Below are 23,639 nucleotides of genomic sequence, written 5' to 3' on the forward strand. Positions count from 1 at the left end.
ATCCACGAGTGTGCCACGACGATCTCCCGTGGAGAACAGCAGCATCAGCTGATGCGACCACTCTCTAGGGGCTCCAGGAATACAATGACGGGATGTAGGTAACCTTCCGCACTGTATTCCTCTACCACTGTAAAAAAAAAGTCCCTAGTCTCACTTTTGGCATTGCTGTGTGAGAAAGTTCCCATGCAGCTTTTGCCATAAAGTGAAATCAGTGAACTATAGTAACCTCTCAGTGATGCTCTGCAGGAGATCGTCGTGGAACACTTGTGGATTCCTGCGGATCAGGGAGTATATTGGTTGTTTGTTATTTTAATATTTTTTACAGTGAGATGACACTGGCTTCGGGGATCAAAGTGACAAGTGATGTTGAGTATGTACTCTATGTTATATGTACTGTATGTCTATATGTATATATTGTATGAATGTATGAATGTATTGTATGTAGTATGTATGTAGTATGTATGTTGTATGTATGCTGTATGTATGTAGCATGTTGTATGTATGTTGTATGTATGTAGTAAGTATGTAGTATGTATGTATGTTGTATGCATGTAGTATATATGTAGTATGTATGTAGTATGTATGTATGTTGTATGAGTGTAGTATGTAGCATATATGTAGTATGTATGTATTATGTAGTATGTATGTAGTATGTATGTATGTTGTATGAATGTAGTATGTATGTAGTATGTATGTAGTATGTATGGTTTTTTTTTTACATTCAACACATTAGCCGGATGATGGGACTACTACTGTCCCATCATTGGCTAATGTGTCAATCACTGTCATTGTAGCAGGCATAGCCCGATGGGACTTGTAGTCCCATCGGACGATGCCTGCACACACACACAACCCCCGGCAGGCCCACACAGACCCCCGGCAGCCCGCACAGACCCCCGGCAGGCCCGTACAGACCCCCGGCAGTCCCGCACAGACCCCCGGCAGCCCGCACAGACCCCCGGCAGGCCTGCACAGACCCCCGGCTGCCCGCACAGACCCCCAGCAGGGCCGTACAGACCCCCGGCAGCCCGCACAGAACCCGGCAGGCCCGCACAGACCCCCGGCAGCCCGCACAGACCCCCGGCAGGCCCGTACAGACCCCAGGCAGGCCCGCACAGACCGCGCATCATGATAACATCATTTCAGCAGCCAATCACAGCCATGCCATTAGTTAACATGGCTAACACAACTGGCTCATTGCATTATGGGAACCTCCGATTCCGGTATTCGATATTGTAAAAATATCGGAACTCAGTATCGGAACTCCGATACAGTGAATATCGGCCGATACCCGATATTTGCAGTATTGGAATGCTTAACACTACTGCTTAAATGAAGAGAGGTATAAACACACACAAAAAAGGCTGGTTATTATGGCTTTTTCAGCATGGGGTAAATGCTTGAAAATAGATCCCAATTTATCTGCTTGATGCAGATTAAAAGGCTGTCAGCAGGTTGATGCTAATTTATCTGAGACCAGTATGATGTAGGGGATAAAACCCTGAGTCCAGGGATGTATCACTTATAACACTGTGTGTTGTAGTTTCAATACAATCAGTGTTTTATCAGCAGGAGATTATCACTGCTGGACTAGATGTCACATTCAGAGAAGTCAGGCTAATCTGTATAACCCCACCCGCACCACTGATAGGCTGACAATATAGAATGTACAGAGGAAGCTGCCAATCAGTGCTGTGGGAGGGGTTATACGCAGCTCATCATTCATAATGCTGCTACATACTACATACTACAGCTGGGAAAACAGGGATTTTATCACAACTACAGCAAGAAGTCCAGTAAGTGATACATTACTGTGATCAGGATCTCTGCCCCTACAGCATGCTGCTCTCAGATTACATAGTAAAAACCTGCTGACAGATGCCACTTAACAATGATGAACTGCTGACTTAAAAATTGTTTACTATGAAGGAGCCATCCCAAGAAAATACTAGATAATGCTATGTATAAGACCTTTCCCATTGGACAAAATATAGTTAATAGTAAAGTTTTGTGTCCCTTCAATACTTCCCCTTAGAACCGGTTACTAGGGTTGGAATATCACTGAGAGTAGGTTGCTAGTCGTAGACCAATAATTTAATTCATATGTATGTGGTAAGACTTCACTTACTAGATGGCTGTAAGCTTGTTAGCTACAGTTCTGGGATACAGAGATAACAGACTTGAATAGGAGTTTACTTGGTATAAAGCAAGGGCCAACACTGGAAATGTTGAATTTATGCTTGTGACAGCCTGCTGGCAATCTCTTCAGCTGCACCTTCTTATCTCTGACACAGTGTTAGTGTCTCTGATAATGCAGTCATGTTTTTTTGTCTCCTTCATGGTCACCGCTCTTTGCAGCATTACCCTGCTTTAGCTCTTATTTGGTGATATCTGCAGTCTTGCAGTCCTTACCGTTAGGTACCGTGTCACAGCTCCTCCTCATGTGTTCATTCCATGGCCATCCTAGCTAGTTGTGGTAATCCATACTTCACAATAGCGCTCAGCTCAAATTCCCCATTTCTCAGCATTTTATATAGCAGCTCAGTGTGTTAACTCTTAATGCTGTCTTCTAGACATGTGCAAATCTATTCAAATTAATGTGAATTTGCCTGTCACTAGTGTGCCATGTCCTCCTGAGAGATCTGGGGTTAGAAGATCACAACGTATGATGAATCGCAGATTTTCCCTTTAGCTTGTGTATTTGTGTCCCATATTAAATAGATTTGGTTTCCTTTGGTGCTGGAAAGGTTAACAACCCTATCTACGCTGGTCAGAGATATGCAGCTCCATTTCAGCTGCTTCTGATCTGGTCATTACCTCTCCCTATAAAACCTGGCCAGACTTTCTCTTCTTTGCCGGTGAAAGCTTTGCTTCCTAGTTCCTTGGAGATCCTGTGCTGAATTCGAGATCGTTGTTGCCTTTGGAGATTGTTGCATGCTTTTTTGGGGTGTGTGCTTTCCTCATTGTCTTATTCCCATTTGGTTGGTACATTTAATGCCACATGAAAGGCACTAAGGGGTGCAAGTTTATTTGATGTAGGGGACTTGTGACATTATGTATCTACAGGACAAATATATATTCTCTTCTATTCTATCGGTTCTCTCTCTAGTCTGTTCTATAGTCTGATGGTTCGGGCTGTGAATTTACTTTACTTGGCTGATGAAATTAAAGGTTTTCTTTGAGATATGTGCATAAAAATCAGGCGGCCTATGCATGGTGCGTGTTTTCTCACAACCATTGACTTGTATTGGCGAGTTTCGTCCAATTCTTTCATCCACTCGCAGCATATTGCGATTTTTTTTCCTCAGTCCGATTAGAGCTTTTTTACATATTCATCCTGACCTGGAGAATCATGTTGCCAAGTTGTTTTTAACGCTGTAAAGTGAAACCCCCCCCAAAAAAAACACTGGTGGATTTTTTTTTTTTCACTTGGAATTTGTTTTCCTGTTTTTCGGTACATTTTATGGTAAAGTGAATGATGTGATTCCAAATCCCAAGTTGTCCCACAAAACAAAAAAAAAGCACTGATACTGGACTGACAATGTACAAATTAAGAAAACTATTATCACGAGAAAAAAAGTGAAAAAAGCAAAAAACAAAAAAGGGCCTGGTTCTGCAAGGGTTAAGGAGCTGTTTGTTTTTTTTCTTAATATCTGAAAACAAGGCTGGAAAAAATAATTCCTAAAGGAAATAATAATTGGGGCCGATTCTACTATTAAATCTGGAGTTTTGACAAGTGGAGAAGTCTCACTTCACTCCTGGTGGTGTTATATTGGGGTTGTGCTGTGCTCCTCTGAAGTTCTCAGTGATCTCACCTAATATCAGGGGAACATATCCAGCATGGCATGAGGTATAAAGAAGGAGGCCCCAGGTACTAGGACTAGTGAGGACATTGGGTCGGAGTACGAGTCGTCAGGATCAATATCAAACCTTCCTTATTTATTCTGACCTCTCCGTGTCCTTCATGTTTGATGGCCATTAGTGCGATGAAGAACCTGAGAGGAGACCAAGAGCTGTCGCCGAGACTCACATCTCAGAACCTCCGACGACTAATTAAGATTTCACCTCTCACCTGCTGCTTCTTTTATTTCAAGGCAGGGTTTATTCGTCTTGTGATGAGCTCTGAGGAAGAGAGGAAGCAGGATGGAATTTATCTACGAGTTCTAGAAACCCAATTCACCGTAAAAGCCATGAGGTGAGAGAAGGAATGAAGGACAGTGATGAGTAAGGTGGTCCGTACAATGTAATGGTCTGAGGAATGGGGAAAATGGTACAACAACCCCTGTCCATAGGCTCCAGTATGTATCATTGACATTATCGATGAGGGTCCCTTTGATTTGGCAAAAGGAGAGAACACTCTGGTTCGAATTCATCAACTATTTTTGACCAGAATTCTTGAGAAAAACTGTTGCCGAAATGTGACAAAATTTTTGCCAAAATAATGCAGAAAAGATTTCAGACTTCTGATATTTTTGTGCCAGTACTCGCCACCTCTGACATGTCTTTGAAAAGTGGGTCGAGCATGCTCGAGAAGGTGTGTGGCCAAGGGCATTCGACAAATTCATCATAACTCAGGCCACAAAGATGGCTATACACAATACGTCTGTACACAGCTAAAAACACAGGATCAAACAATCACAATAAGGCCGGGGTCACACATGCGACAAACTCAGACGAGTCTTGCACGTCAATACCCGCCACTTCCGCATGTATTTCTATGCAGCCGCACGCTCCGCTCCCGAGTGCCGGCGGCAGTGCCGGGTATTGATGTGCGAGACATGTCTGAATTTCTCGCATGTGTGACCCCAGCCTTAGTCTGTGCACAAGCTCATGAGATGCTGCAATATTAAAAACAGGGCCAGAGTCTGTACATTCCTGCTAATATGCATGTGCATTTCCTGAACTGGAAGTGTGGCGCCCCTGAGGCTCAGTCGCCACAGAGGTACTGCACCTTCTCCTAAGGTGTGGTGCCCCACCATCCAGGTAAGTTGTGGGCTCCTGACCACACTCCAACACTCGCACCCCACACAATAGAGTAGTTCAGCACAAACACATTGCAGCTCCTTGCTTAGAGAGAAGCAGAGCACCTTTGGTGGTTCCCTGATTGGAACACTAGATGTGCTGGGAGGTGGGTGGAGTTCAGAATATATATATATGAGCGGGATGGTTTAGGATTACAGGTCAGTCTGACAGGAGGTCAGTGAGAGAGGAAGCCACTCGGGAGGAGTGGGGATCCCTGGAAGAGGGATGGAGGAATGAGTGCTGCAGCTGCCTCAGTGATCTGAGCCAGCTGGCACGGGAAAGGAAAGAAGGAGAAGGACATTAAGCTGAAGCCTGAGCTGCCATAGAAGGGAAAAGACAAGTACGGAACGTAGGAGTAAAAGGGAACACAGAGGACGTGGGTTAGAGGAAGAACCCTGCCTAGAAGTTCTAAGCGCAAGGCCGGGGCCCGGTCCCCGAGGTTGTATGGACACTAATGGTTCTGCAGCAGACACCAGTGGAGTAGTGGGCTGTAAATGCACTACTCCCATCTAAGACTTGAGGGCACAACAGCAACACGGATAGAGAGCCGGAACTTAGGAGTAGAGAGTCCCCGAAGCAGGCTACAGCTGTCTGCCGTGCAAGTAGAGTTCTTGGGAACATCTGTCAGGAGGAACTCCAGTGTAACACAGTACTAGGAGATCTTCACACTTAAGGCGCTATAGAGGAGACGTTCAGAAAAGGCACATAAGTTAGCGGAGCATGGAAGGGAGCATTCCATCTTCCCTGGAGGTTGACTGAGTCCCTGACCCGGAGGACACGACACAGAAGCGGGCACTACAGACTGTGAGTAAAGCTTTGGAACTACATGCCCTGGTGTCCTCCATTCCTTCCTGCGTCCGTCCGCCTGGCCCTGCTACATCCCCTGCACCGGACACTACACCATCTAAGTGTCTCCACATCTACACTGCCCTGGGACAACAGCCCTGCCTGTGGAGGGCTATACCATCCTTGCTGCACCACACCATCTGTCCCAGAGGATCTGTCTGCAGCGTCGGCCTAACACCTCCCTTGCCGAACACCACAGGTGGCGTCACGAGCTATTCATTTAATAACATTCACATCTTCCTATTGCTTGGGCGCCCAGGGCCACGGTCCGGGTCACCGCTGCTGTGACACATCCCGCTGATACCGGCCCGGTACAGAGTACCCCACGGGCCTGGGAGGGCAACCCAGAAGATTTTTCATTCTTTATTTTTAACGCCTTAGTGATGTAGCCAATTTGCAGCTTAATGACCAGGCCAATTTTTACAATTCTGACCACTGTCACTTTATGAGGTTATAACTCTGGAACGCTTTAACAGATCCCGCTGATTCTCAGAATGTTTTTTCATGACATATTTTACTTCATGATAGTGGTAACATTTCTTCGATATGACTTGTGATTATTTATGAAAAAAATGGAAATATGGTGAAAATTTTTACAATTTTGCAATTTTCAAACTTTTAATTTTTGTGCCCTTAAATCAGAGATATACAGTACAGACCAAAAGTTTGGACACACCTTCTCAATCAAAGCGTTTTCTTTATTTTCATGACTATGAAAATTGTAGATTCTCTCTGAAGGCATCAAAACTATGAATTAACACATGTGGAACTATATAATTAACAAAAAAGTGTGAAACAACTGAAAATATGTCTTTTATTCTAGGTTCTTCAAAGTAGCCACCTTTTGCTTTGATTACTGCTTTGCACACTCTTGGCATTCTCTTGATGAGCTTCAAGAGGTAGTCACCGGAAATGGTCTTCCAACAGTCTTGAAGGAGTTCCCAGAGATGCTTAGCACTTGTTGGCCCTTTTGCCTTCACTCTGCGGTCCAGCTCACCCCAAACCATCTCGATTGGGTTCAGGCCTGGTGACTGTGGAGGCCAGGTCATCTGGCGTAGCACCCCATCACTCTCCTTCTTGGTCAAATAGCCCTTACACAGCCTGGAGGTGTGTTTGAGGCCATTGTCCTGTTGAAAAATAAATGATGGTCCAACTAAACACAAACCGGATGGAATAGCATGCCGCTGCAAGATGCTGTGGTAGCCATGCTGGTTCAGTATGCCTTCAATTTTGAATAAATCCCCAACAGTGTCACCAGCAAAGCACCCCCACCATCTCACCTCCTCCATGCTTCACAGTGGGAATCAGGCATGTAGAGTCCATCCGTTCACCTTTTCTGCGTCACACAAAGACATGGTGGTTGGAACCAAAGATCTCAAATTTGGACTCATCAGACCAAAGCACAGATTTCCACTGGTCTAATGTCCATTCCTTGTGTTCTTTATCCCAAACAAGTCTCTTCTGCTTGTTGCCTGTTCTTAGCAGTGGTTTCCTAGAAGCTATTTTACCATGAAGGCCTGCTGCACAGTCTCCTCTTAACAGTTGTTGTAGAGATGTGTCTGCTGCTAGAACTCTGTGTGGCATTGACCTGGTCTCTAATCTGAGCTGCTGTTAACCTGCGATTTCTTAGGCTGGTGATTCGGATGAACTTATCCTCCACAGCAGAGGTGACTCTTGGTCTTCCTTTCCTGGGGCGGTCCTCATGTGTGCCAGTTTCTTTGTAGCGCTTGATGGTTTTTGCCACTGCACTTGGTGACACTTTCAAAGTTTTCCCAAAGTAATGATGGCCACTCGTTTTTCTTTACTTCGCAGCTTTTTTCTTGCCATAATACAAATTCTAACAGTCTATTCAGTAGAAATATCAGCTGTGTATCCACCAGACTTCTGCACAACACAACTGATGGTCCCAACCCCATTTATAAGGCAAGAAATCCCACTTATTAAACCTGACAGGGCACACCTGTGAAGTGAAAACCATTTCTGGCAACTACCTCTTGAAGCTCATCAAGAGAATGCCAAGAGTGTGCAAAGCAGTAATCAAAGCCAAAGGTGGCTACTTTGAAGAACCTAGAATATAAGACATATTTTCAGTTGTTTCACACTTTTTTGTTAATTATATAATTCCACATGTAATTCATAGTTTTGATGCCTTCAGAGTGAATCTACAATTTTCATAGTCATGAAAATAAAGAAAACTCTTTGAATGAGAAGGTGTGTCCAAACTTTTGGTCTGTACTGTATGTCACACAAAATACTTAATAAATAACATTTCACACATGTCTACTTTACATCAGCAGTGGCACAATTTTGGAACAATTTTTTTTTTTTTGCTAGGAAGTTATAATGGTTAAAAGTTGACCAGCGATATCTCATTGTTACAACAAAATTTACAAAACCATTTTTTTAGGGACCACCTCACATTTGAAGTCACTTTGAGGGGATAATATGACAGAAAATACCCCAAAATGACACCATTCTAAAAACTGCACCCCTCACTGTGCTGAAAACCACATTCAAGTAGTTTATTAACCCTTTATGTGCTTCACATGAACTGCAGCAATGTGAAAGGAAAAAATTAACATTTTTTTTACAAACATTTTACTTCAGAACCAATTTTTTTTTATTTTCACAAGTGTAAAAAGAGAAAACGAACCACAAAATTTGTTGTGCAAATACGCCGATACCCCATATGTGGGGGTTAACCTCTGTTTGGGTGCACAGCAGGGCTTGAAACGGAAGGAGCGCCGTTTGACGTTTTCAATGCAGAATTGGCTGGAATTGAGATCGGACACCATGTCCCGATTGGAGAACCCCTGATGTGCCTAAACAGTGGAAATCCCCAACAAGCGACCCCATTTTGGAAACTAGAACTTATCTAGATGTGTGCTGAGTAGTGTTGAGCATTCCGATACCGCAAGTATCGGGTATCGGCCGATACTTGCTGTATCGGAATTCCGATACCGACTTCCGATATTTTTTCAATATCGGAATTCGGCATCGGAATCGGAAGTTCAAAGTTGATTGACAGACTGACGTCATCATGATGCGCGGTGTGTGCGCATCATGATGCGCCGTCATTTCGGGCCTTCCGGGGGTCTCTGCCGGCCTGCCGGGGGGCTGTGCCGGCCTGCCGGGGGGCTGTGTGGACTGCCCGGGGTCTGTACCGGCCTGCCGGGGGGCTGTGCACCCTGTGGGGGTCTGTGCCGGCCTGCCGGTGGTCTGTGCAGGCTCCGGGGGGCTGTGCCGGCCTGCCGGGGGGCTGTGCCGGCCTGCCGGTGGTCTGTGCAGGCTTCGGGGGTCTGTGCAGGCATCGTCCGATGGGACTACAAGTCCCATCGGGAGATGCCTGCTACCATGACAGTGATTGACACATTAGCCAATGATGGGACAGTAGTAGTCCCATCATCCGGCTAATGTGTTAAATGTTAAAAAAAAAAAAAAAAAAAAAAAAAAAAATACTACATACATACTACATGCATGCTACATACATACTACATGCTACATACATACTGCATGCTACATACATACCACATACATACTACATACTACATATATACTACATGCATGCTACATACATACTACATGCTACATACATACCACATACATACTACATACATGCTACATACTACATACATGCTACATGCATGCTACATACATGCTACATGCATGCTACATACATACTACATGCATGCTACATACATACTACATGCATGCTACATACATACTACATGCTACATACATACCACATACATACTACATACATACTACATATATACTACATGCATGCTACATACATACTACATGCATGCTACATACATACTACATACATACCACATATATACTACATACATACTACATGCTACATACATACATACATACTACATATATACTACATGCATGCTACATACATACTACATGCTACATACATACCACATACATACATGCTACATACATACTACATATATACTACATGCATGCTACATACATACTACATATATAATACATGCATGCTACATACTACATGCATGCTACATACATACTACATGCTACATACATACATACATACTACATATATACTACATGCATGCTACATACATACTACATGCTACATACATACCACATACATACATGCTACATACATACTACATATATACTACATGCATGCTACATACATACTACATATATACTACATGCATGCTACATACTACATGCATGCTACATACATACTACATGCTACATACATACATACATACTACATATATACTACATGCATGCTACATACATACTACATGCTACATACATACCACATACATACTACATGCTACATACATACCACATACATGCATGCTACATACATACTACATATATACTACATGCATGCTACATACATACTGCATGCTACATACATACTACATACATACCACATATATACTACATACATACAATACATTCATACAATACATACATAGACATACAGTACATATAACATAGAGTAACATACTTACCAATACTTGTCACATTGTTCCCCGAAGCCATTGTCGTCTACGGAATAAATATTAACATAACAAACCACAAAAATACTCACCCACGATCCGAAGCAGTCCACGAGTGTGTCCCACGACGATCTTGGGTAGAGAACTGCAGCATCAGATGATGCTGCCGTTCTCTACGGGCTGCAGGAATCCAATGACGGAAGGTAGGTATCCTTCCGCACTGTATTCCTCCGCCACTTAAAAAAAAAAAAGTCCCTAGTCTCACTTTATGCCATTGCTGCGTGGGAAATTCCCACACAGCAATGGCATAAAGTGAGACTAGGGACTTTTTTTTTTTTAAGTGGCGGAGGAATACAGTGCGGAAGGATACCTACCTTCCGTCATTGGATTCCTGCAGCCCGTAGAGAACGGCAGCATCATCTGATGCTGCCGTTCTCTACCCAAGATCGTCGTGGGACACACTCGTGGACTGCTTCGGATCGTGGGTGAGTATTTTTGTGGTTTGTTATGTTAATATTTATTCCGGAAAGACAATGGCTTCGGGGAACAATGTGACAAGTATTGGTAAGTATGTTACTCTATGTTATATGTACTGTATGTCTATGTATGTATTGTATGAATGTATTGTATGTATGTGGTATGTATGTAGTATGTATGTAGTATGTATGTAGCATGCATGTAGCATGCAGTATGTATGTAGCATGCATGTAGTATATATGTAGTATGTATGTAGCATGCATGTAGTATATATGTAGTATGTATGTAGCATGCAGTATGTATGTAGCATGCATGTAGTATATATGTAGTATGTATGTAGCATGTAGTATGTATGTAACATGCATGTAGTATGTATGTAGTATGTAGCATGTAGTATGTATGTAGCATGCATGTAGTATATATGTAGTATGTATGTAGTATATATGTAGTATGTATGTTGCATGTAGTATTTATGTAGTATGAATGTAGCATGTATGTAGTATGTAGTATGAATGTAGCATGTATGTAGTATGCATGTTGTATGTATGTAGCATGTAATTTTTTTTTTTTTTTTTTTTTTTTTACATTTAACACATTAGCCGGATGATGGGACTACTACTGTCCCATCATTGGCTAATGTGTCAATCACTGTCATGGTAGCAGGCATCGCCCGATGGGACTTGTAGTCCCATCGGACGATGCCTGCACAGACCCCCGAAGCCTGCACAGACCACCGGCAGGCCGGCACAGCCCCCCGGCAGGCCGGCACAGCCCCCCGGAGCCTGCACAGCCCCCCGGCAGGCCGGCACAGCCCCCCGGAGCCTGCACAGCCCCCCGGCAGGCCGGCACAGCCCCCCGGCAGGCCGGCACAGCCCACCGGAGCCTGCACAGCCCCCCGGCAGGCCAGTACAGACCACCGGAGCCTGCACAGACCCCCTGGCAGGCCGGCACAGCCCCCCGAAAGGCCCGTACAGACCCCAGAGAGGCTGTACAAGGGCAGGAAAGGGTTTTTCTTATTCCGATACCGGAAGTCCCATAGACTTGAATGGGACTTCCGGTATCGGAATCGGCGATGCCGATACTTTTTTTAAAGATCGGCCGATACCATCCGATACGATACTTTGAAGTATCGGACGGTATCGCTCAACTCTAGTGCTGAGCACTTTGAACCTCCAAGTTCTTCACAGAAGTTTATAACGTAGAGCTGTGAAAATAAATATTTTTTCCACAACAATGATATTTTCGCCCCCAAATTTTTATTTTCACAAGGGTAACAGAAGAAATTAGACCACCAAAGTTGTTGTGCAATTTGTCCTGAGTACACCGGTACCCCATATGTGGGGGTAAACCACTGTTTGGGCGCACGGCAGAGCTCAGAAGGGAAGGAGCGCGTTTGACTTTTTAAATGCAGAATTGGCTGGAATTGAGATTGGAGGCCATGTCGCGTCTGGAGAGCCTCTGATGTGCCTAAACAGTGAAAACCCCCACAAGTGACCCCATTTTGGAAATTAGACCCCTTAAGGAACTTATCTAGATGTGTGTTGAGTAGTGTTGAGCTTTCCGATACCGCAAGTATCGGGTATCGGCCGATATTTGCCGTATCGGAAATCCGATACCGAGTACCGATACTTTTTTCGTATCGGATACCGGAATCGGAAGTCGAAAATGCAATGAGCCACTTTTGTGGCTCTGACTGGCTGCCGAAATGACGTCATCATGATGCGCTGTCTGTCAGTTCGGGCATTCGGGGGGCTGTGCCGACTGTCCGGGGGTCTGTGCCGGCCTGCCGGTGGTCTGTGCAGGCTCCGGTGGTCTGTGCCGGCCTGCCGGGGGGCTGTGCCGGCCTGCCGGTGGTCTGTGCAGGCTCCGGGGGTCTGTGCCGGCCTGCCGGGGGGGCTGTGCCGGCCTGCCGGGGGGGCTGTGCAGGCTCCGGTGGTCTGTGCCGGCCTGCCGGTGGTCTGTGCCGGCCTGCTGGGGGGCTGTGCCGGCCTGCCGGTGGTGTGTGCAGGCTCCGGGGGGCAGTGCCGGCCTGCCGGTGGTCTGTGCAGGCTCCGGGGGTCTGTGCAGGCATCGTCCGATGGGACTACAAGTCCCATCGGGCGATGCCTGCTACCATGACAGTGATTGACACATTAGCCAATGATTGGACAGTAGTAGTCCCATCATCCGGCTAATGTGTTGAATGTAAAAAAAAAAAAAAAAAAAAATTTACATGCTACATACATGCTACATACATGCTACATACATACAACATGCATACTACATATATACTACATGTAACATACATACTACATGCAACATGCATACTACATGCATGATACATACTACATGCATGCAACATACATACAACATATATACTACATGCATGCAACATGCATACTACATATATACTATATATACTACATGTAACATACATACTACATATATACTACATGCTACATACATGCTACATACTACATACATGCTACATACTTCATACATAATACATATATGCTACATGCATGCAACATACATACAACATATATACTACATGCATACTACATATATACTATATATACTACATGCAACATACATATTACATATATACTACATGCTACATACATACTACATACATGCTACATACATACTACATACATAATACATATATACTACATGCATGCAACATACATACAACATATATACTACAAGCATGCAACATGCATACTACATATATACTATATATACTACATGTAACATACATACTACATATATACTACATGCTACATACATGCAACATACACACTACATGCTACATACATGCAACATACATACTACATACATGCAACATACTACATACATGCTACATACATACTACATATATACCACATGCATGCAACATGCATACTACATACAGTGGGGCAAAAAAGTATTTAGTCAGTCAACAATAGTGCAAGTTCCACCACTTAAAAAGATGAGAGGCGTCTGTAATTTACATCATAGGTAGACCTCAACTATGGGAGACAAACTGAGAAAAAAAATCCAGAAAATCACATTGTCTGTTTTTTTTTCATTTTATTTGCATATTATGGTGGAAAATAAGTATTTGGTCAGAAACAAGCAATCAAGATTTCTGGCTCTCACAGACCTGTAACTTCTTCTTTAAGAGTCTCCTCTTTCCTCCACTCATTACCTGTAGTAATGGCACCTGTTTAAACTTGTTATCAGTATAAAAAGACACCTGTGCACACCCTCAAACAGTCTGACTCCAAACTCCACTATGGTGAAGACCAAAGAGCTGTCAAAGGACACCAGAAACAAAATTGTAGCCCTGCACCAGGCTGGGAAGACTGAATCTGCAATAGCCAACCAGCTTGGAGTGAAGAAATCAACTGTGGGAGCAATAATTAGAAAATGGAAGACATACAAGACCACTGATAATCTCCCTCGATCTGGTGCTCCACGCAAAATCCCACCCCGTGGGGTCAGAATGATCACAAGAACGGTGAGCAAAAATCCCAGAACCACGCGGGGGGACCTAGTGAATGAACTGCAGAGAGCTGGGACCAATGTAACAAGGCCTACCATAAGTAACACACTACGCCACCATGGACTCAGATCCTGCAGTGCCAGACGTGTCCCACTGCTTAAGCCTGTACATGTCCGAGCCCGTCTGAAGTTTGCTAGAGAGCATTTGGATGATCCAGAGGAGTTTTGGGAGAATGTCCTATGGTCTGATGAAACCAAACTGGAACTGTTTGTTAGAAACACAACTTGTCGTGTTTGGAGGAAAAAGAATACTGAGTTGCATCCATCAAACACCATACCTACTGTAAAGCATGGTGGTGGAAACATCATGCTTTGGGGCTGTTTCTCTGCAAAGGGGCGAGGACGACTGATCCGGGTACATGAAAGAATGAATGGGGCCATGTATCGTGAGATTTTGAGTGCAAACCTCCTTCCATCAGCAAGGGCATTGAAGATGAAACGTGGCTGTGTCTTTCAACATGACAATGATCCAAAGCACACCGCCAGGGCAACGAAGGAGTGGCTTCGTAAGAAGCATTTCAAGGTCCTGGAGTGGCCTAGCCAGTCTCCAGATCTCAACCCTATAGAAAACCTTTGGAGGGAGTTGAAAGTCCGTGTCGCCAAGCGAAAAGCCAAAAACATCACTGCTCTAGAGGAGATCTGCATGGAGGAATGGGCCAACATACCAACAACAGTGTGTGGCAACCTTGTGAAGACTTACAGAAAACGTTTGACCTCTGTCATTGCCAACAAAGGATATATCACAAAGTATTGAGATGAAATTTTGTTTCTGACCAAATACTTATTTTCCACCATAATATGCAAATAAAATGAAAACAAAACAGACAATGTGATTTTCTGGATTTTTTTTTCTCAGTTTGTCTCCCATAGTTAAGGTCTACCTATGATGTAAATTAAAGACGCCTCTCATCTTTTTAAGTGGTGGAACTTGCACTATTGCTGACTGACTAAATACTTTTTTGCCCCACTGTATATACTGCATATATACTACATGCATGCAACATACATACAGTATATACTACATACAATACATACATATAGACATACAGTACATATAACATAGAGTACATACTCACCGTCACTTGTCACTTTGATCCCCGAAGCCATTGTCCCCTTGAGGAATAAATATCAAAATAAAAAAACTACTACTGTCCCATCATTGGCTAATGTGTCAATCACTGTCATGGTAGCAGGCATCGCCCGATGCGACTTGTAGTCCCATCGGACGATGCTTGCACAGACCCCTGGAGCCTGCACAGACCCCCGGAGCCTGCACAGCCCACCGGCAGGCCGGCACAGCCCCCCGGCAGGCTGGCACAGACCACCGGAGCCTGCACAGCTCCCCGGCAGGCCGGCACAGACCCCCGAAGCCTGCACAGACCACCGGCAGGCCGGCACAGCCCCCCGGCAGGCCGACACAGACCACTGGAGCCTGCACAGACCACCGGCAGGCCGGCACAGCCCCCCCGGAGCCTGCACAGACCACCGGCAGGCCTGCACAGACCCCCCAGCAGGCCGGCACAGCCCCCCGAAAGGCCCGTACAGACCCCAGAGAGGCTGTACAAGGCAAAAATAGGGTTTTTCTTATTCCGATACCGGAAGTCCCATAGACTTGAATGGGACTTCCGGTATCGGAATCGGCGATACCCGATATTTTTTTTAGATCGGCCGATACCATCCGATACGATACTTTTAAGTATCGGACGGTATCGCTCAACACTAGTGTTGAGCACTTTGAACCCCCAAGTGTTTCACAGAAGTTATCATGCAGAGCCATGAAAATAAAAAATCTTTTTTTTCCTCAAAAATGATTTTTTTAGCCCGCTATTTTTTATTTACCCAAGGCTAACAGGAGAAATTGGACCACAAAAGTTGATGTGCAATTTGTGCTGAGTACACACTGATACCCTATATGTGGGGGGAAGCACTGTGTGGGCGCATGGCAAAGCTCGAAAGGGAAGGAGCGCTGTTTTTGAATGCAGACTTTGATGTAATGGTCTTTGGGCGTCCTGTTACGATTGAAGAGCACCTGATGTGCCTAAACAGTAGAAACCCCCACAAGTGACCCCATTTTGGAAACTAGACACCCCAAGGAGCTTATCTAGATGTGTGGTGAGCACTTTGAACCCCCAAGTGCTTCATAAAAGTTTATAACGCAGAGCCATGAAAATAAAAAATAAAAATTTCCCATAAAATGATTTTTTAGCCCCCAATTTTTTATTTTCCCAAGTGTAACAAGAAAAATTAGACCCCTAAAGTTTTTGTGCAATTTGTCCTGAGTATGCTGATGCCCCATATGTTGGGGTAAAACACAGTTTGGGCACACTTCGGAGCTCGGAAGGGAGCACCGTTTGACTTTTAGAATGCAAAATTGGCTGGAATCAATGGTGGCGCCATGTTGCGTTTGGAGACCCCCTGATGTGCCTAAATAGTGGAAACCCCTCAATTCTAACTCCAACCCTAACCCGAACACACCTCTAACCCTAATCCAAACCCTAACCATAACTATAACCACAAGCCTAACCCCAAAACACCCCTAACCCTAATCTCAACCCTAACCATAACTCTATCCACAACGCTAACCCCAAGACACCCCTAACCCTAATCCCAACCCTAACCATAACCCTAACCACATTGCTAACCCTAATTCCAACCCTAACCACAACTCTATCCCTAATCCCAACCTTAGCTATAAGCAAACCACAAACCTAACCCCAACACACCCCTATCACTAATCTCAACCTTAACCCTAATCCCAACCCTAACCCTAATCCTAACCCTAATCCCATCCCTAACCCTAATCCCAACCATAACCCTAATTCCAACTCTATCCCTAATTCCAACCCTAATCCTAACCCTAATTCCAACCCTAACCCCAACCCTAACACAATCCCTAACCCTAATGGAAAAATGAAAATAAATATATTTTCTTTATTTCATCATTGATAAAGGGGGGTTATTTACTTTATTTATAGGAAAAATCTTCCTATTGTTGCCGGGTGCCGGCTGGCAGATCTTGATGGGCGCACTGCGCATGCGCCTGCCATTTTTTTCCCGGAAGAAGATGGCGACGCCCATGGGGAGAAGCATGCGGGTCAAGGACCACCAGGAGGTACCAGAGGGGGATCAGCGACCCTACTTCTCTCTCCTCTGATGTGCACTTCGGACTTTTTTTTGCGGTTGCTGTTATACGATTAATAACGGCGATCACAAAACCGGGGTCGGTAAAAACCAACCCGAATCATGTTCTCTGGGGTCTCGGCTATACACTTTTTCCACAGCGCCGTTAATTCGGCACTGTGGTTTAAGTACCCTTAACTATCGCCGTTAAAAGGCGTATCGGTGGTCGTTAAGGGGTTCATCAAGATTGTGATATGGGAAAAAATTGCAAAAATGTTTACAAAAATAGATTTAGCACAAAATCCTGATTTAAACAATGTCATATATTGATGACAAAATCCGTTTAATGAATTTTGTGTATATTACTCCAGTGCACCCTATATGCAAAACACTATACTTGAATAATAATGTTTTTGTCTTAATTAAAATCAGCCATTTAAATACAGTTAGGTCTAGAAATATTTGACAGTGACGAATCTTCGTGATTTCAGCTCTGAAGGTCACTGTTTTAGATGAAACAAAAATGAAACAGCTGAGATGCAATTGAAGTGGAGACATCACATGGCACAACTGCAATGCGTTACAGGATCAGACACAACAGAACAAAATATAAGAACAAAGCTCCAATCAGACAACAGGACGACGGGAAATCAGACACAAATCACAAATAAATAAACCAGAAATAGTGATGATACTCGGTAGCTGTTGAAACATGTTGGGGAGGCTTTAGGAGCAATTTTAACAGCATTAGTCATTGGATACTGGATGCTGACAGTGGATATGATTAGGGCTATGAGCAATTTATCAGAGATTAGTCTTGTTACTAGTTCACTCCTGGCCCGGTATTAGCACACTGTTAATGCAAATTTTAATCACTTATTTCCATTATGAAGCACTTAATAAAAGTTAATTTTTAGGGTCCTTAGTTAGGGATTTATATGCCTTTGGCAATCTGTGTATCTCCGTCACACGCCTCATCTATCTGTGGGCTACAAATTGTGGCATTTGAAGCCTCCATTCAGCTGTTTTTCCTATGTTTTAGCCTAGTTATTGACACCAGTTTGCTGAAAAAAAAATTGTTACCTACAGGCCAGATATTTTAAACTGTGGTTTTCCCGCACATGGATCACATATAAGTTCGCTCCAAATTCAGCCACTTGTAGTGAACATGGAAAATATTGTAGTCCATTTAAAATAGGCAAGGCTCGTGGCAAGGGCCGGAGAAGTGGACGTGATGGTGCATGCAGAGGCCGAGGACATGGGCAAGCTGAAATTGGGCCACAATAAACACCCACATCCTCTCGCTTGACCTTCCTGTCCCAATTACCAGGGCACCGCAGCAGCACACAACTATTGGACTCAGAGCAATGTTAAAAGATTGTTGATTGGATAGCAAATAATGCTTCCAGTCATTTTGCCACCACTACCCTGTCTCCCACATGGTCAAGTCAAAGTAGCCGTAAGTCTGGTCCATATGTTCCTCACCCTGATCCTCCTTCCTTCCACTATGCCGTGTGCCCGGAGACAACTGATCCTACACTTGGACTCTCCGAAGAGCTGTTCACTTTTGCATGTATAGATTCACGGTCCACGTGAATCAGGGCAAGATGAGATTGCATGTAGTGATGCCCAAATATTTGAGCAGTTATGGTCACACGAAGACAACGGTGGAAACGTGTCACAAGAGGTGGACGATGAGAAACAATTGCCAGAAAGTCAGGAGGAGGACCAGGGTGTAGAAGTGGAAGACGAGGTGGTGGATGATATAGTAACTGACCCAACCTGGCAGGAAGACATGCAGATCGAGGACAGCAGCACACAGGGGGAGGGAGGTGTAGCATTCCAATTAACAGGAAGAAGAGGTGTGGTGGCCACAGACAGAAGGCAAGCAACCATTCCTCGTAACACCAACACAACGGAAGTTGGCAGTACAACTGTTATGTCTTCCCAAGTCTGTCTGTTTTTTTAAAGACTCTGCCGATAACCCCAAACAGGCCATTTGCACCACCTGCCATGCCCGCACCAGTAGTGGCAGCAAAACTACCAGCCTGGCCAACACCAGCATGATCAGGAACATGGCAGCAAAGTACCCGACTTTGTGGGCCAAACCCCAGGATCCAGGAACAGTGTCAGCGGGTTACACCACTGCTTCTTCAACTGTTGTGAGTGCAAGCCAATCCCCTGTCCATGGTGCATGCGAAGATGCCTCCTGCCCTGCACCTGTCATTGCCCACGCTCAACTAGCACCATCATGAAGCACGTTCTTGTCCCAGCTCAGCCTTCAGTTGTCCATACCCCAGTCATTGGAACGCAAGCGGAAAAACACAGCCAATGCCCCACAGGCCACAGTACTAAATACATATTTCTCGTCTGCTTGCGCTCGAAATTTTGCCTTTTAGGCTTGTAGAAACAGAAGCTTTCCACAACCTGATGGCAGCAGCCATCCCAACGCACTCGGTCCCCAGCCACCACTATCCGGGTGTGCCGCCCAGGCATTACACATGCACGTGTCCCACAACATTAGCTGTGCCCTCAACAATGCTGTTACTGGGAAAGTCCACCTAACCATAGACACATGGTCAAGTGCTTGTGGGCAGGGACAGTGCATCTTGCTGATGGCACACTGGTTTAACATAGTGGAAGCTGGGAACCAGTCAGAACATGGGATGGAACACGTCCTCCCGACGCCGAGAATTGAAGGCCTCACGTCAAGCATGGTTGCCCCCACAGTCTACAGCTCCTGCACCTCCTTCTCCTCCTCTTCAGCCTCCATCTCCGAAATGACGACATCAGTCCCAAGCTGGAAGCGCTGCAGCAGTGCCTCAGCCAAGCGGCAACAGGCTGTGCTGAAGCTAATATGCTTAGGTGACAAATCGCACAATGCTGAAGAGTTGTGGACAGCTCGGAAAGAGCAGGCAGATCTGTGGCTGACACCACTGAACCTACAACCAGGCATAGTCGTGTCTGACAATGGTGGCTCTGAGGCGAGGGGACCTCACACATGTATCATGCCTGGCCCATGTGCTTGACCTCGTTGTTCAACGATTTCTCAAAAGCTACCCGGAGCTGCCGGTTTTGCTTGTGAAAGTATGCCACCTGTGTGCCCATTTTAGAAAGTCAGCTACAGCTTCAGCTGCCCTTGCTGTGCTTCAGCAGCGTTTGCAGTTTCCGGTTCACCGACTGGTGTGTGATGACCCCACGCACTAGAACTCTACACTGCATATGTTGGAAAGTATTTGTGAGCAGAAGAGGGGAATTGTTGACTACCAGCATCAACAAGGCCATCGGTATACAGATCAGACTCCACACATAAGACCTCAGGAGTGGACATGGATGTCAGACATATTTACCATCCTACAAATCTTTGAGTAGTCCACCAAGACAATGAGAGGAGATGGCATAATTAGCATCACCATCACTTCTCTGTATTCTGAAAAGCTCTCTGCTCACAATGAAAGAGGATGCATTGCAGGTGGAGCACGATGAGACGGAGCAAGGAACCATACAGGGTGTTTACACACAGCCCAGCCTCATGTCATCCCAACGCGGATTGGTTGACAATGAGGAAGGAGGAGGAAGAACAGGAGCTAGTTTCATGCTCTATAGATGGTACTACAAGCACAACTGTCATACTGTCTGTTCAGCATGGATGGAGGAAAGGGAGGAGGAGGAGGAGGAAGAGAGCATGGTCAGTCATCCTCTTGGTGAGGACACAGAAGTCTTTCCTGTTAGCAGTCTGGCATGCATGGCTGACTTTATGTTGCGTTGCCTTTTTTCTGTGACCTTCATATTCTCCAAATTTTGGGTGACAGTCATTACTGGTTGGTGACATTTCTAGACCCACGCTACAAGAGGACCTTTCAATCTCTTCTTCCAGAGGCAGACAGGTGTACTAAAATGGTGCAGTACCAGAAGTCCATTGTTGCAGAATTATTAAAAAAAATTCCCATCTGAAAATGTTGTATTATTCCCATTATGCTGTATGAAGTAATATATGGGGCCCATTATACTATATGAAGTAATATATGGGGCCCATTATACTGTATGCAGTAATATATGTTGCCCATTATGCTGTAAGAAGAAATATATGGTGCCGATTATGCTGTATGAAGTAATATATGGGGCCCATTATACTGTATGCAGTAATATATGTGGCCCATTATACTGTATGCAGTAATATACGGTGCCCATTGTGCAGTACAAAGTAATAAATGGTGCCCATTATGCTGTATGAAGTAATATATGGTGTCTATTATACTGTATGAAGTAATATATGGTGCCCATTATACTTTACATAGTAATATATAGTGCCCATTATGCTGTATGAAGTAATATATGGGGTCCATTATACTGTATGAAGTAATATATGGGGCCCTGTTGTGAGTTCATTTTCCCCTTCACCATTGAGGTCTGATGAACTCCCTCTTCTGGTGAAGGAAGGTAGTGAGGCTGATTACCAAGCACCTGAGCTGGATGATGATGACTGGGTGACGGGAATTGCTGACTGGATATAAGGCAGCCGACGCCCTTCTGCCTTGCTGGTGATTTCTCTGAGGGATTCTAGGAGACCAGTCTGATTCCTGCTCCTCAAAAGCTAAGCTTTCTGCTCTGCTTTTTGCTTTTGTGTTTTGGTTTTGTTTTGCTTTGTTTTTCTGGATTTCTGTCTTTCCCTGCTGGGGTGAGCTGAATTCCTTTTTGCTCTGTCTTCAGAAAATACCTGAGTACTGATATAGTCTTTTTGAAGCCTAGCGTCTTCAGGGCTTTTTTCCCTATCAGTCTGTTGGCTTTTGTTTTGATAGGGTTTTGGCGGATTGCAGACAGCAGCTTTTCTATCCTGTCCTATTTAGTTAGCTTGGGCCCCATCATTTGCTCAGCCTATCTTTCTATCTGTGTGAGTGTTTTTTCATCTTGCTTCACCGTCATTATTTGTTGGGGACTGCCTTTTGCTTTGGGGTCTGCTCTGGGGCAGTTTAGATTTCCCTTTCTGTCTTTAGGCTATTTAGTTCTCCGGCTGTGATCGAGGGGTCTAGGGCACCGTAGGAACCCCCCACGGCTACTGCTAGTTGTTGTTGATAGGTTCAGGGGTCTGCAATCCGATAGCTGCCAACTTCTCTGGTTTTCTGGACTTAGCTAGTATTTCTGTTTTTGCCTCCTACAGTGACTCATTCATAACAGAATCACCAGCCATACCGCAGATCCTAGGGTACTCAATAGCAGGAAGGAATTGTAAAAAAAAAAAAAAAAAAAAAAAAGTGTGTATATTTTTTCCTCTATATCTCTGAGGCCGTAGGGGGAATTTTTTTTTCTCTCAATGGAGATAAAGCAATTGTCTGATCGTGTGGAGCAGCTTGCTGCGGAAGTGCGGGGAATTTCCGCCTACCTTGCTCATTCACATGCTGCTGAACCAAAGATCCCTACTCCTGATGTGTTTTTTGGGGATCGGTCTAAATTTTTGAATTTCAAAAATAATTGTAAATTATTCTTTGCCTTGAAGCCTAACTCGTCAGGGAGCTCTGCGCAGCAGGTTAAAATTGTCATCTCTTTGCTGCGTGGCGATCCCCAGGATTGGGCGCTTTCTTTGAAACCAGATGATCCTATTCTGACTAATGTGATCGCATTTTTTCAAGCCTTGGGGTTGTTGTATGACAAACCTAATGCTATTGATCAGGCTGAAAAGACCCTGTTGGCATTGAGCCAGGGTCGAGATTCTGCAGAATTGTACTGTCAAAAATTCCGAAAGTGGGCGGTCCTTACTACCTGGAATGATAATGCCTTGGCAGCTCTCTTTCGGAAGGGTTTGTCAGAAGCCGTAAAAGATACTATGGTGGGATTTCCTGTTCCCTCTGGTCTTGACGATTCTATGTCATTAGCCATTCAGGTTGATCGGCGTTTACGTGAACGCAGGACTACACGAGAGGTGTTGCCACCTGTTGAACAAGTGTCTGAACCTATGCAATGTGATAGAGTTTTGTCCAGGGAGCAAAGTCAGGAGTTCAGAAGGCATAATAAGCTGTGTTTTTTTTGTGGAGATGCCTCGCATATTATTTCTGTCTGTCCTAAACGAGAGAAACGTTTTGCACACACATTTTCTGTGGGTGGTGTTCAACCTAAGTTTCTTCTGGCAATTACTCTGATCTGCTCCCTGTCCATATTTTC

General features: G+C 44.6%; 1 long non-coding RNA gene across 1 annotated transcript in view; it reads right to left on the reverse strand.

The window, feature by feature from the left end:
* The window catches only part of LOC141098783 (uncharacterized), an 81,752-nt gene extending 66,184 nt beyond the window's left edge, over positions 1-15,568 (reverse strand). Inside the window, exon 1 of the long non-coding RNA XR_012234357.1 lies at positions 15,440-15,568. This is a non-coding gene — a long non-coding RNA (uncharacterized lncRNA). The remainder of the gene's footprint in view (positions 1-15,439) is intronic.
* Between the last annotated feature and the right edge of the window lie 8,071 nt (positions 15,569-23,639).

This window comes from Dendrobates tinctorius, unplaced genomic scaffold (assembly GCF_039654945.1).
Source record: "Dendrobates tinctorius isolate UK_male_01 unplaced genomic scaffold, ASM3965494v1 ptg000095l, whole genome shotgun sequence".
NCBI lineage: Eukaryota > Metazoa > Chordata > Amphibia > Anura > Dendrobatidae > Dendrobates > Dendrobates tinctorius.